This window comes from Aethalodelphis obliquidens, unplaced genomic scaffold, assembly GCF_003676395.1.
Source record: "Aethalodelphis obliquidens isolate GAN/ISIS:26980383/991018 unplaced genomic scaffold, ASM367639v1 scaffold14, whole genome shotgun sequence".
Lineage (NCBI taxonomy): Eukaryota > Metazoa > Chordata > Mammalia > Artiodactyla > Delphinidae > Aethalodelphis > Aethalodelphis obliquidens.
In genome coordinates this window covers 36669465-36683095 of record NW_020837958.1, presented here as the reverse complement: position 1 = coordinate 36683095, position 13631 = coordinate 36669465, and the positions used below count along the sequence as shown (strand labels likewise).

The window sequence follows — 13631 nt, the reverse complement described above, 5'->3', positions numbered from 1 at the left end:
GCCACACGCCCGAGACAGAAACACGATCGACTGTGAACCACTCTTCCTCTGAGAGGCACCAGGAAGGTAGCCAAGGCCTTGGGCCTGCAGAGACCTCAAGGGGCCGCTTCTGGAATGAGCAGCCCTGGGAAAGAGCTGGGGTCACCAGACCACTTATGGGCGAGGAGGCAGGGACTCTTGAACCCCTCCCACCCCCTGGCTTGGGAGTGGGCTGCCAGCTCTGTAAGGAAATTACAACATGGGCCTGGGTAATGCTCTTTTAGTTACAGCGTAAACTGCGGCAATAAAGCGTACCTGGGGAATGTTTAGAGGAAGCACTAATGATTTCTTCCCCAGTGGTTAATAAATTCACTTCCAGATCAATTTGTTCGCGATAGAGCCCGGAGAGCGGAACCTGCGTGGCGGGCACAGCCAACTGTGTCTTTTTCAGTATAAATGATTTATTACGATGATTAGCGGCACATAAACAATTTAAAATACAACGCTAATTAGTTTGGGGAAGAAAGGAGGGGAAAAGCCACCCTGCCTCTCTCCCCATTATGTTCTACTTCCCTAAGTGTGTACTTTTTAATTAAATCCAAATGTCACAATAAATTTAAAGTGTTTTCTTACCATTTGGGTTAACTTAGGCAGTCAGGCAAGCCCCCCTCTCAGGCAGCTGTGGGCTAGGCTGGGGGTGAGGACTGCTGGTATCCGCAGGGCCTGTCTACAAACTCTCCTGGAGACGGGAGGTTTTTGTGAGACCCCTGGAAACCCCTCCTGGTTTCTGGCAGCCCCGGGCTGGAGAACACTGGCACAGCCCACTTTCTCTCACCTTCCCTCCCTAACACCGGCTCTGACCAGCCCAGAATCCAGCCGCTTCTCCTCAAAGGTCCCGCGGCACTCTGCACCCTCTTCCAGCCCTCCTCGGGTGTTCTATAACCTAACACCTTCTCCCTGCCCGGCATCGTGCTTAGCATTTCCTATACAACATCTTACCATGTTCCCCTTCCAGTGCTTTGAGTAATAATTACAGTTTCAATTTTGTGGATGGGGGGAAATTGAGGCTCAGAGAGGTGGAGCAATTTATCCAAAATCACACAGGCAAAAGGGGACTTTTGCAAAGTCCTGATTCCTAGAGCACCATTCTGCCTCAGAGCCCACACCTCGCCACGTCTGGGCCCTGACTTCCCAGCACCCAGGATGGAGAATAGAATGTGATGGTTGCTCAGACAGGGATCTCCCTTGCATAATGCCCTGCTTTGCCCAGAGACACAGGTGAGACAGGAGTTCAGGCCAGGGACCTGAACTCTGATGAGTCTGGGTTCAAGTTCAGGTTCTGCCATTAACCCACAATGTAAACTCAGTCAAGTTCTTTAGCCTCTCTGAGCTTCAGCTTCCCCATCAGCAAAACTCGAGTAATAATACCCAAGTTGTGGGGCCAAAGAAGCAAAGCAGCTAAAACAAGGGGAGGGCTTTGCCATCCTCGACACGCTATGTAAGTAGTAATTACTAACAAAAGCCCTTGAGGCGAGCAGGGATCCCTAAGAATCCCATTTCACTGATCAGAAAACTGAAGCCAGCAGGGGAAAGGACTTACCCAAGGTTCCACTGACCCCTAGGAGCCCGGGGGACCAGGCTGCAGGCAACCTCCTTTCCCAAAGCTCAGACAGCCAAGGATGGTGTCTCTCCTAAACACTCTTGTACTGTTTATTTAAAGTGAAAAACAAATATCCCTAAACATAGAATTACCATATGACTCAGCAATTCCACTCCTAAATATATACCCAAGAAAAATGAAAACACATGTCCACACAAAAACTTGTATATGAATGTTCACAGCAGCATTATTCACAATAGCTAAAAAGGAGAAACAACTCAAATGCCCATAAACTGATGAATGAATAAAATGTAGTATACACATATAATGGACTATTATTGGGAAATGAAAAGAAATGAAGTACTGAGACACGCTACGACATGGGTGAACCTTGGAAACATTGTACTAGGGAAAAAGTCAGCCACAAAGACCACATCTTGTATGATTCCATTTATACGACATATCCAGAGAGACAGAAAGTAAATTAGTGGTTGCCAGGGAGGAGGGGAATGGGGAGTGACTGCTAATGAATATGGAGTCTCTTTTTAGGGTGATGAAAATGTTCTTGAATTAGATAATGGTGATGGTCACACAACTCTAAATATACTAAAAACCACTGAAATGCACATTTTTAGAAGGTTAATTTGGTGGCATGCAAATTATTTTCAATAAAGTTGTTATAAAGAAAGGCAAAACAAACAAACAACAAAACAAATATTCCTTTGAGAACAGGAGAAACCAGTTCATAAAAAATTAAGTCCTGGGGTCAGGAGAGGGGTCCTGGGAGGTCCAGCAGCCAGCCCTCAAAGAGGCCGGGCCCTGGTCACCCTACCTCACCCCAGCTACTTCATAGGGAAGGGCTCCAGAGCACCCCCTTGCTTCCCTCCCCAGTCCCTCCCATCCAGAAATCTGACTGTGCCCACTCTTCCAGCCCTGTTCCTAGGCAACTCAGACCCTACTGGATCCATCACTCTTCTCTGACCCATTCGCTTCCACTACTACACTCGTGTTTTGTCTTCCTAGATCTCTGTTGAAATTTCTGCATCCTCCGAGGCCTATGCCCCACCTGCAAACTGGGCACACTCTTGGGGAGGGTCCCTGTTTTAGACCCCAAGCTTGTCCTACATTGGGTACCACAAGTTACGGTACATGCAGTATGAATAGGGTCAGAGTGAGGTCCTCCAGGCCCCCAGCCGAGGTTCAGTAAAGAGTGCTATCCTCTCCCAGGGCCTGAGAGCCCCGCCCAAGACAGGGTGTGCAAGCTCAGAACCAGGCCACATAGGCCAGGAAGGAAGGCAACAGGGCTGCCTTTGGGTCAAATGAAAACTGCTGGAGGGAGAGAGTTCAGGGCCCAGGCTAGGGCAGCACCCATTGTGGCTAATCTGAGAGGGTGACTCAAGATGAAGCATGTGGCCGGCAGAGGGAGTCAGGCCTACGCTGTGGCAGGGTGCACCCAGCCGCCCGTGAATCTGGGGTCTGGACGGACGCTATTGGGGTTTCTCTCTTCTTGAGGGAAAGAATCCAAAGCCTTCACCCTGGAAGGGAAGGCAGAGCACCTGGGAATGTGGGCCGTGGGGAGAAGAGTGTGGCCAGTGTGGAATGGGCTGGGTGGCTCCCTAGGCCCTGGGCAGCCAGGCAGGAGCAGTGCTGTACAAAGATGCCCCGAGGGACAGTTCACTGCAGAGGCAGGGCCTTAGACTGAGCTCCCCGCGGAAGTGCTCTTAGACACAGGTTCCGCTCTTCTCTGGCCAGTCCTACTCACATATATAATCAGGGGGAGGACTGTATTAGACACAGATAAGGGTAGAGAGACTTAGCTCTTTCCCAGAATCAGGAGCTTTCGTGGAAGCCAGTCTGAGAAAGGAAACCGGCCCGGAGCTGGGAAGGCCACGAAACATTTCACAGACAGATCACATGAGATCACAGGAGTTCGGAAGTGGGTAGCTGGGCAGGTCTGGACTTGCCGTTTCCCTGCCCCGGTGTGCTCCCGCCTGCCTCAGGCCTACAGGCTTTGGCTCACTCCTTTGGAGTCTGGAAAGCCAGGATCTTGGTCCAGTCGCAGGGCAGCCAGAGAAGAGGACGTGTAGGGGCCACGGAAGCCTCCGGCCAAAACTGGGCAGGGCCAGCAGGGGCCTCCGGGACAAGAGTGGGTGAGGACAGGCTTGCAGTCAGAGTCCGCCTTCCCTGGGGCTCAACTCCAGAAACTCAGGCCCTGCTGCTGGTAGCTGAGACTCTCTAGCCAAGATCTTGTCCACCAGGAGACCTCAGAGGAGCCCGCCACATTCCCAAGGCCACAGCTCCAGTCATGCCCTCCACCATTTCTTCCCCGGACTTCAACTGCCTCCTCTCTGACCATCTGGACCACCATCTGCATCCCCCCACCGCTGCCCCAGGCCCAGACTGCAAGCTTGGAAGGAAGGAAACTGCTGGAAGGAAGGTGCGGGGGGGCAGTCTGAGGCTGGAGGTCACACTACAGTGGTCACACTATAAAGCTCCAAAGGAAGAACACTTCCCTTCTACATCATGGCTGTTTTTTATTTTTATTTTCTGCCCCTAGTTTTATCCCCTCCAATTATTCTCCACAGAGTAGATGGAGTATAATAATATATTTGGTCTTTGTTCCAGGTTCCTTGGCACAGAGCTCCTAAAATCCTCGGAATTTTCTGAGTGATAGGAGTATCTTTTGTTATTCGTAAGGAGTCCCTTTTGAGCACCTCTGAGTTTATGCTAATGAGGTGACTTAGGGTGAGGGCCCTAGGTAGCCTCAGGATGGGGCTGGTCACCAGAAAGACCAAATGATTAGAGGGTTAGAACTTTTTGCCTCACCTGCTCACTTCCAGGAAAGGCTGGGGAGTGGCCAGTGAAGAAGTTCTATACAAGATCTGATAAGGTCTGGGTTGGTGAACATGTCCACATGTACCCCAACTCCACAGGGACAGACGCTGCTGCCGTGCTCGGGACCCTTCCAGACCTCACCCTAGGTACCTCTTCCTCTACCTGTTCATCTCTATCCTTTATCATTTCCTTAGAGTAAACTGGTAAAAGTAAGGCAATGTTTCCCTGAGCTTTGTGAGCCATTCTAGGAAACTATCTCACCTGAGGAGGGGGTGAACCCCGATTTACCGTGTGTTGGTCAGAAGTACAGGTGACAACCTGGACTTGCGAATGGCCTCTGAAGTGGAAGCAGTCTGGTGGGACTGAGCCCTTAACCTGTCATCTCTAGGTAGACAGTGTCAGAACTGAGTTAAACTTGTAGGACACACAGTAGGTGACCATTGAGAATTGGAGAATAGCTTGGTGGTGTCGAAAAACATTCCAGAGCAGCCCAAATGATTTTAATAAAATGGAAATGTGCCCTCTCTCTGGGTTAAAGGAACTCTTATGATTCTCTCTGCTCTCCTCCCACCCTCCTTCACCTGTTAACTCATTCACTCACAGGTCACTCAACAAATATTTACTAAACATCTACTAAGGGCTAGCCCCTAACACCTATATGTTAATAAGAATTGTATCAACATTGATGATTTTTGATCAAGAAAGTAGTTCTTAGGGAGCTTCATTAAGTCAGTTCAATGCCTTGATCAACTTTCTATTCACTAGAGTTAAACCATTTCTTCCTCTTTCTCCATTTTCATTTTATTGAAATTATTTTCATTGGGATAAATTATTTTCAAGTGACTATTTGGTTTATGATCAACTTTGGGCTCAAATCAAATCTGACAAATGAGAACTTCCACTGTTGCCGAGACTTCTTTTGTAGTAATTATTTCTACCAGAAAATATTTCCTGAGCCAACTCCGGCAGATAAATTTTATCAGGAAGATTTGATTCCTCTGTCAATTTTTAGTCAATAACACATTTTGCCAGGTGCAGTCTTAGCTGCTGCCAGTTTTGCTCTGCGTTCATGATTTCAACCAACTTCCGTTTTTCCCTGGATCATTTTGTTCCTTTGCATTTTCAGCAATACTAGGGAGATGTTATTTTCGTTATATAAGGCGTGTTTTAGCACCGCTCTGATAAAGCATTCTGAGGATCAAAGAGTAGCGTGAACACATCCTCGGGGCAAAAAGGCAGGTCAAAACACCACACTCTGCACTTGGGCTGAGTACCGGGTCAGGACCTGGTGCCCGAGGTAGCCCTGCCCACTGCCCTCTGCTCCTCCGGAGCCCTAGCCCCTGCCAAGATGCCTGGCGGTCGGGAAACAGCTTCTGGCTGGGGTGAGAGCAGCCACCTGCAGGAGACAGCCTCTGACTGACAGGCAAAGAGATGGGGTTCAGCCCTGATGTCCCATCCCAGGTTGGATGCAGCCTCTGCTGGGCCCCAGGCTTTTCTACTCAGAAAGTATCTCAGCTGAGATTTCAGCTGAGTATCTCAACGTCGGCTGAGAGAGGAAATAGATGCTTCTTGGTGTCTCCGTCCCCCCACCCCCCACCCATTGATAAAAGGAGATCATTGACCAGGGTCCTCTCAGGTCTGAGGCTGTGACTCGTTCACTGGCCTCCAGGCTTTGGGCCTACCCCGAGGGTCCCCTCTGCCTCCTAGTTGAGGCTCTGCCTGGCAGCAGCCAGGGATGGGGCCGCCCACCTGGATTCAAATATGGCAAGATCAAGTATAGAGGGCTGGAGGCCACAAATGCTCTCACCTGGGATCTCTACTCCTCCTGACCCCAGGAGACCAAAGAAAGACACAGAAACGTCAAAGGGGTGGGTTCGTTCTCCTGGCCTTGGCCTCACCCCACCCGTTCCCCACCCGTGGTCATGCCTCCATGCACGGTACCACGAGGCATCAAGCGGCCAGCGGCCCTTGAAACATCAGTGGGAAAACGTAAACCCAGAGAGGAAAGGAGGCCTGCCCGGGGACGTGCTGGGACATTCCCAAGGAACGTGGGCTGGTGGCAGAGCCAGGCTGAGGATGCACGAGCTCTGGTCCCAGCCCAAAGGAGAGCCTCCTTCAGCCCTGTTCCCATGTGAGGAACTGCTGACGTGGCCTCTGCCCAGGCCACCTCAAAGACGCCGTCTCCACCCGGCCCGGCAACAGCCAGCGAGGGGTTGAGGCCCCCAGTCCAACAGCTGTGGGCAGGCTGGCTCAGGAAGGAAGCACCCTCACCTCCTCTGAGTCAGAAGAGAGGCCCTGGAGTCATGGATGGCCGCTTTGCAAGCTTGCCCTCTCTGGGCATATCCTCCTCCTCTGCAAAATGGGGCTAGTGTTTGATCTCCAGCCTCCCAAAGGTGCTGTGAAGATGAAACGAAAGGCTTTGAGACATCTGTGGCCTTCCCTGGGGTGAGGTGATATAGGAAACAGAGGTACCAGGCCTCTCGATATCTTGGGCACCTTGGGGAGTAAGATGCTGTTCCAGAGGCTGACCTCTCACGGTAGGCCAGTTCCTAAAATGGCCCTAATGATCCTCTGTTACACAGGGTCTTCATACCCTGTGTAGCCCCCCACCCAACACTTCCTTGAGTATGAGCTGGGCCTAGAGACTTGCTCCCAAGGAAGAAAATACAGCAAAACTGATGGAATGTCACATCTGTGATTACATGTGTCACATCTTATAAAAGACTGTGACTTCCTGCTTGCTAGCAGACACTCTCTCTTGATGGCTTTAGGAAGCAAGCTGTCCTAATGGGGAAGCCCACGAGGTATGGAACCGAGGGTGGCCTCTGATCAGCCGTCAGTGAGGAACGGAGGCCCTCAGTCCAGCAGCCCATGAGGAACAGAATCCCACCAACAACCACATGAGTGAGCTTGAAAGCTCACTTCCCCGGATGAACCTTCAGATGAGACCACAGCCCCGGCCAGCGCGTTGATCATCGTCTGTGAGAGACCCCGAGCAGAGGACCCAGCTGAGCTGTACCTGGACTCCTGACCCACAGATGCTGTGAGATTAAAAAATGGGTGTTGCTTTAAGCTGCTAAATTGTGAAATAATTTGTTACACAGCAAGAGATAACTAATACACCACCACAGTGGCATACACACACAGGACAGTAGGGGCCTTTCTTCAGGCCAGAGAGACAGAGCTTGTGGACAGATCTCTGCCCTACAACCCCTGCTGCTGTGAGCTTCCTTCTGGATCCCCATCCTTGCTGTGTAGTGTTGTAAGGAGAGGACAGAGGACAGCAGGCTCCCTGCTCTCCACTGGGCAGACCAGGAAAGTGGGTGGAGCTGACCCACTTCCTCGCGGAGCCATCACCCTGGGTCCTCTCCAAAGAACAGTCCTGCCAGAGCTCTGAACCCCAGGCATGTCTGGAGCAGAGTAAACGTTCCAAAGCACACCCACATCCGCTTTCTCCCTTGCTCCTCTTAAAACCCTAGGAAGGGTAGGGAGACCGCACCAACCATCTCTAAGACCAACAAGAGATGTGCTGGGTGAAGGCTCAACAGACCTAAAAGCTGTTTGTGATCATACCCATCTTACCAGTAAGAATTACTATTCAGTTTACTACCTAGAATTATTCAGTGGCCGAGGCGGGATTTGAACCCAGGCTGTCTGACTCAAAGCCCGAGCCAGTTCCACTTGTTTTACAAACGGGAAAACTGAGAAACAGAGAGTTCAAGAATTCATGACGGCACCCGCAGGCAGCCCCTCCACCCCAGCCCCAAATCCTTCCTGGACAATCTGTCACCAAGGGATCAGGAATTGGAGTTTTTAAAGATTCAGGGGAGAGGAAAGACAGGATGGAGCGGGTGCTCGTGGGAGCCATCGGAGCCCAGACCAGAGCTGCTCCCACTTACCCGAGAAGAACCGGCCTCCCTCCCCTTCTCTATCAAGTCATTGTGCCAACCAGCAAAGTTGAATTATTAAAACTCCCTTCTGGGGTACCACATGGATTTTTCTCCACTGAGACTCAAAGCAGAGGGGTGGCCGCTCCTACCACACAATATTAAAATGTCAGGGAGTTTAAGGCTTGCGTTGGTTGAGTCATAAGTTATCAGCACCCAGTGAGGGCCGACAGAATGCCTCCCTTAAATTATTAAGCGGAAAGCGTCAGACTGTAATATTTTGCTAAACCGAAGTACAGACACAAAGATGTCATTTCAATATTTGAAACCAGCAAGTTTAATTTAAAATAAGAGCAAACCAATAAGCTCAGAACATAGCGGCGTATGAGAGGAAAATTATACTGAGAGAGGAAAAAAAGTGGAAGGACTTAAGAAATTTATAAAAGTAATCTCCAAGTGGAAATTAGAAATCAAGGCCTAGAAACAGAATAACACAAAAGAAATATTACTGTCCACTTTCTAAATCAATATAACACTGCTCCACGCTGGAATTACCATGGTAACTCAAGTAAAAAGAATCAAGCAATTCTTATTATTTCAAAATAAAATCACAGCCTGAAGCCTGGGTTTTATTACAACCACTGATAGATCGCTGGCTTGTATTTATCTGAAATATTGCTTTTCAATCAGCTGGTTTATGAATGTACATGGGCCTCTCACCAGCCCACCTACTGCCCTGCTTTGAGGCAAGGGGCTAACCAATGAATTGATTCTCGCCTGGCTGCATCTGCATGTATGTCCAGGTTTCAATCAGCTCTGGGAACCACGGAGCTTCACGCCCCTTCTAACCGATGGGTGGCTTTGCAGGACAGAGGAAAAGCCAGAGAAGGCAGCGGGGACTGACCTCACCGTGGTCCCCCTCTAGGCTCGCCCATGGAGGAATGGGCCAGGGCTCTGATGTCAGCCCCCAACAAGTGCGCCAACAGCAAGCCTGCCAGCCACAACGGGGGAGCTGGGAGCCGGCAGAGCACAGAGGAGAGCAGATGGCCTGGGTTCCCAGCCCAGCCCTGGACTTGCGAGTTGTGAGACCTGCACACAGCACCACATCTCTACCTCTTCCCCTATCCACTCCCTTTGCAATGTGACTTTTCACCTCCTTCCTTCAAGGACAGAATCTGTTTCCCCATCCCTTGAACTTGGGCTGGGCTTGTGATTTATTTTGGCCAACAGAATGTAAAATGACAACATCCCAGAGCCAAGCCTAGGTCTCAAGAAGACATGCGTCCATTCTCTCTCCTGGACCTGCCTCCAGCCTGAGAACAATCTGGAAGAGCCTGCTGGATGATGAGGGACATAGTCTCGTTACCCCCAGCATCCAGTTTGATCAGCCATCTCCCAGGTATGAGTGAGTCTAGCCGAGACCCGAAAAACCGCTTAGCCAAGCCCAGCCTGCATCACTGACCCACAGGTTCAAAAGCTAAATAGATGCTTGTTGTTTTGAGCCTCTGAGTTTTGGGGTGGTTGGTTATGTAGCAATAACTAACTGATACACATGCACAGTACAATGCTCACTTTTAACTAAGGGTTCACTGAAACAAGAACTGTTGTGTAAAGACTGAGAGGCCGAAGCCAAAGAGACCATCCTGTAGCTGTGTAGAGAGCACTGTCACTTCACATAGGCATGAGGCTTCCAGGCCTATCAAGTGTGTACATGGACATTAGGTGTCAGTTAGGTGTTGCTCCCATTGTAGAGATGGGAAAACTGAGGCTCAGGAAGTTGTCTGAAGTCACACAGCAGTCAGCTGGGACTAGAAGCCAGGTCTCCTGACTCATGCCAGCAGGCTACACCTGAAGACAGTAGGCCATTCAAGGAAGCCCACTTAGGAAGGGGCAGGAGGCAGAGCTAGGGGCCCAATCTGACCCAGTAGGCCTGCAGTCTGGGGCATCTGCCTCGGCTACCTGGACCAGCCTGCTTACTCTTCTCTACCATCTGCTTTTAATTTGCCCCCAGTTACGTCAGCCACTGTAGGCTCCTGCCTTAGCCAGAACACTAAATAAACATACTCCAACCACTGAGAGATGAGCTTGTTACTAGCCTGGGTGGATGTGACTCTGAGCAGGACCTGGAATGGTCTGTAAGAGGCTTTGACCTACAGGAGTCTGTAGGCTCCTACGAGGCCAACCAAAGGGGAGAGGATGTGGCAAGGGGACAACGTGAGCAAGGGTATAGAGGCAAATGCCAGGTCTGCATGGGACACAAAACCAGAGCGGACATATTAGACCTGCCCAGCTCAGTGTGGCAGCAGGTCTCAGGCAGAATGCCAGCGTAGCAGAGGCTGGGTCCTCTGAAAGGAGGTAGATGGGATGGGAGAAGGGTGGTGGCAGAACAGAAAGAGCTGGGTCCAGCGTCCCAGATGAATGCAATCCAGTGGTGTGCCGACAGATAGCTCACAGCTGATTCTCTGGGGAAAAAACCTTTGATTTGTAGCGTTTGCCAGTTTCCGTGGTGTTCATACTTCCACCATGGCTGATGTCAAGCTACCCATGTGATATCACTGAACTCAGAGCTGGGAAGAGATGTGCAAAATCAGCTCTTGCAAGCCAGTGCAAGTTGACTCCCCTGGTGTAGTCCTATCTTGAGTACAGACCTACCAGGAAAACTCACTCTAGCAGCACCACGAAAAGTTCAGCCTGAGGGGGGAAGGATGCCCTGTGTGCCTCAGTGTCTTTCAACTCCAGGTAGGGCAGGCAGGCAGCAAGGGCTACAGGCCACATGCACCTCTGGGGCTTCTCCAGTCCGTGAAGGCTCAGGCCACGTTAGCGACCATCAACACCCGCCAGGAGGATCTACATCTGAGGACGGAACCGTGAGCCCTGAGCTGTCAGTAGGGCCGGGAGTAGGATGCCCAGACACATGGCCTTGGTCCAGCTGACATTTCTCCTCATCGGAGATTTCTACCATTCAGCCTTATCATGTTTTGGGTACAGGCAGAGGGCACGGAAGCCGGGCATGGAACCCTGAAAGATGCAGAAGCTCTGGGCTCCAACTCCCTACATAACCCTGGGCAACTCTCTTGCCCACTGTGAGCCTCAACCATGCCATATAAATGGAAGGGCTTGCAAAGAGCGATTTTAGAGCCTTCTTCCCATGGTGCTACCCTCCTTGGAAATCTGGACAGTGGTGAGTAGTGAGTCTACCCTGCTTCCTGGACAGTGGCGACTGATGGCCATTAGGGATAAACTAGAAGAAGGAAGGTTAGGACCCAGTGCCTGGCAGTGAGCAAGGCACTGAACTGGGCACAGGACTATTTCAGATCATACTGTGGCTGTGTAGAGAGCACTGTCACTTCACACACGCACGAGGCTTCCTGGTTTATCGAGGGTGTACGTGGACATTATCTCATTTAATCCTAATAACAATCGTGCCGGTTAGATGTGGTCATTCTCACTGTAGAGATGAGAAGGCATAGAGGCAAAGCAATCTCAACATTGGGTGGGCACAGGACACAGAACTACAGTGGATGTGCTGGACCCGCACAGTTTAGCACTACAGTAGCTAAACCAGTCCCAGTCCCATGGTACTTGCCACACTGGGGTACCCAGGTGCTTTTTTCTACTTTGTCCCCTAACTCCTTCCAAACTTCCTAATGTGTCTGATCGGGGCTCCTGGGAGGCCCTCTGGCCCCTGGAGATGGACCCCAACTACAGCTTTGGTCTCCTGGCTACATGCGGGCAGCTCTGCCCTGTGTCGATGCAGCTCTGGAGGGGGCCTGCATCTGCTGAGAACCCCAACCTGGCTTGGGTCACTCCCCCATCAGCCTCTCGATCTCTGTCTTCTGCTCAGAAGGCCCAGCCAGGACTACTTCCCAGGTCCAGCAGCCTTGCCTGCCCCAGCAGCGCAGTTGCACTGAGGCTAAACCTTGTGTCTCCTTCGGCCACAGAAGGTCGGCCGCCAATGCTTGCTGGCAATCGTCCATCTGTTCCAAGGGGGAGAGACTGAAATAGACCTCCCCTTGGTCCTACTCTCAGATAGGGCCTGCTGAGTGGTTCCTTAAATGGAAGTGGGTGGGGCAGCCGCCCCATTTGACTCTGGGACCTGGAGTGGGGTAGGAAATCAATTCTCAGGAGGGATGAGAGGCAGGCCCCGGCTCTAGGAAAATGAACATTTCCATGTGCTAAAAGCATCATTGTGGGACGAGAGAGAGAGAGAGAGAGAGAGAGTTCCTATGGCCACAGAGGCCAAGTGAGTGGCCAGGCCAGCACTGAGCCCCGGCACGCAAAGGGTGAAGCTTTTAGGCGAGCAGCGGCCAGTGATCTCAGCTTCCCCCAGTCCTAATGCTCCCAAAAGGCTCTCTCCCACTCCCTGTAATTGGGCATCAGTAGTTAATGCAGTATTGACTGCATTACACGCTCCCGTGCCTCCCCTTGCTAATGCCAATTGCATCACCTTGTACAGTCACCGGCTTGCTTAGCCAATAGCCGTTAAAAGCAATCCAAATCATGAATCATATGGGAAACTTTTAGCAAGACACTGCCATCCGAGGAGACAATTTACAGTTGAGTTAATCTGGGTACATTAGCAAGACATGGATTCTGGACGACAGACCAATTTATGTTGTTTCCCTGTCCTCCCCCCACCCCCCGACCCTTAGTGCTCTGCGTGGGCAGATGAATGGAAGAGCAGGGAACAGACAGAAGCACCTGCTTTTTTACCCCAGGCTCTGGGAGCGGGTTGGGGAGACCCATCTTCACAGGCTCCCTGCCTGGCTGAGTTGAGGCAGGAAGGGGACACGGCTGTACGTGCTGCTCAGGTTCTGTGATGCCTTGCTTCCCTGTAGTGAGGAGGCGGCTGCAGCCCGGGCTGGCCTGGTAGGTGCAGATGGAGACCTTCCTCTTCTAGGCATACAGTGGGTGCCAGGCCTGGTCCCTACCCTGCCAACCTCACAAGGCCTTTACCAGCCCTCAGCAGGCAGCAGTGTCCACTGGGCTCTGCCGTCCTGCTGATGGGCTGGGATCTGTAGTGTGGAACAGCATCAGGGCCCACTCCCTGCCTTCCCCCCAGGGCTGTGGAGGGGTCCTGGCCACAGGAGAGGCCGCCAGTACCCTCTGTGGCCCAGAGCATGACGGGATATTCTGGGAGGTCCCGCTGGTCAGTACCCAAGCACAGCTGAGAGCCTGCCCTCGCGGATCAACTGAGTCAGCTGTGGATGCTGCACTCACAGTATTCGCTAACAACTGAAGGTGCACCGTCTGGTCCTCCTCAGCCCAGCTCCAATACCTTTAGGTGTTTTTAACTTATTAAAAATGCCCTAGGAATTAGGTCTGATGTT

At 51.4% G+C, this 13631-nt stretch overlaps 1 protein-coding gene across 4 annotated transcripts in view; it reads right to left on the bottom strand.

Moving 5' to 3' along the window:
• The window catches only part of LMO1 (LIM domain only 1), an 88581-nt gene that overhangs the window by 18415 nt on the left and 56535 nt on the right, over positions 1 to 13631 (bottom strand). The window lies entirely within an intron of this gene.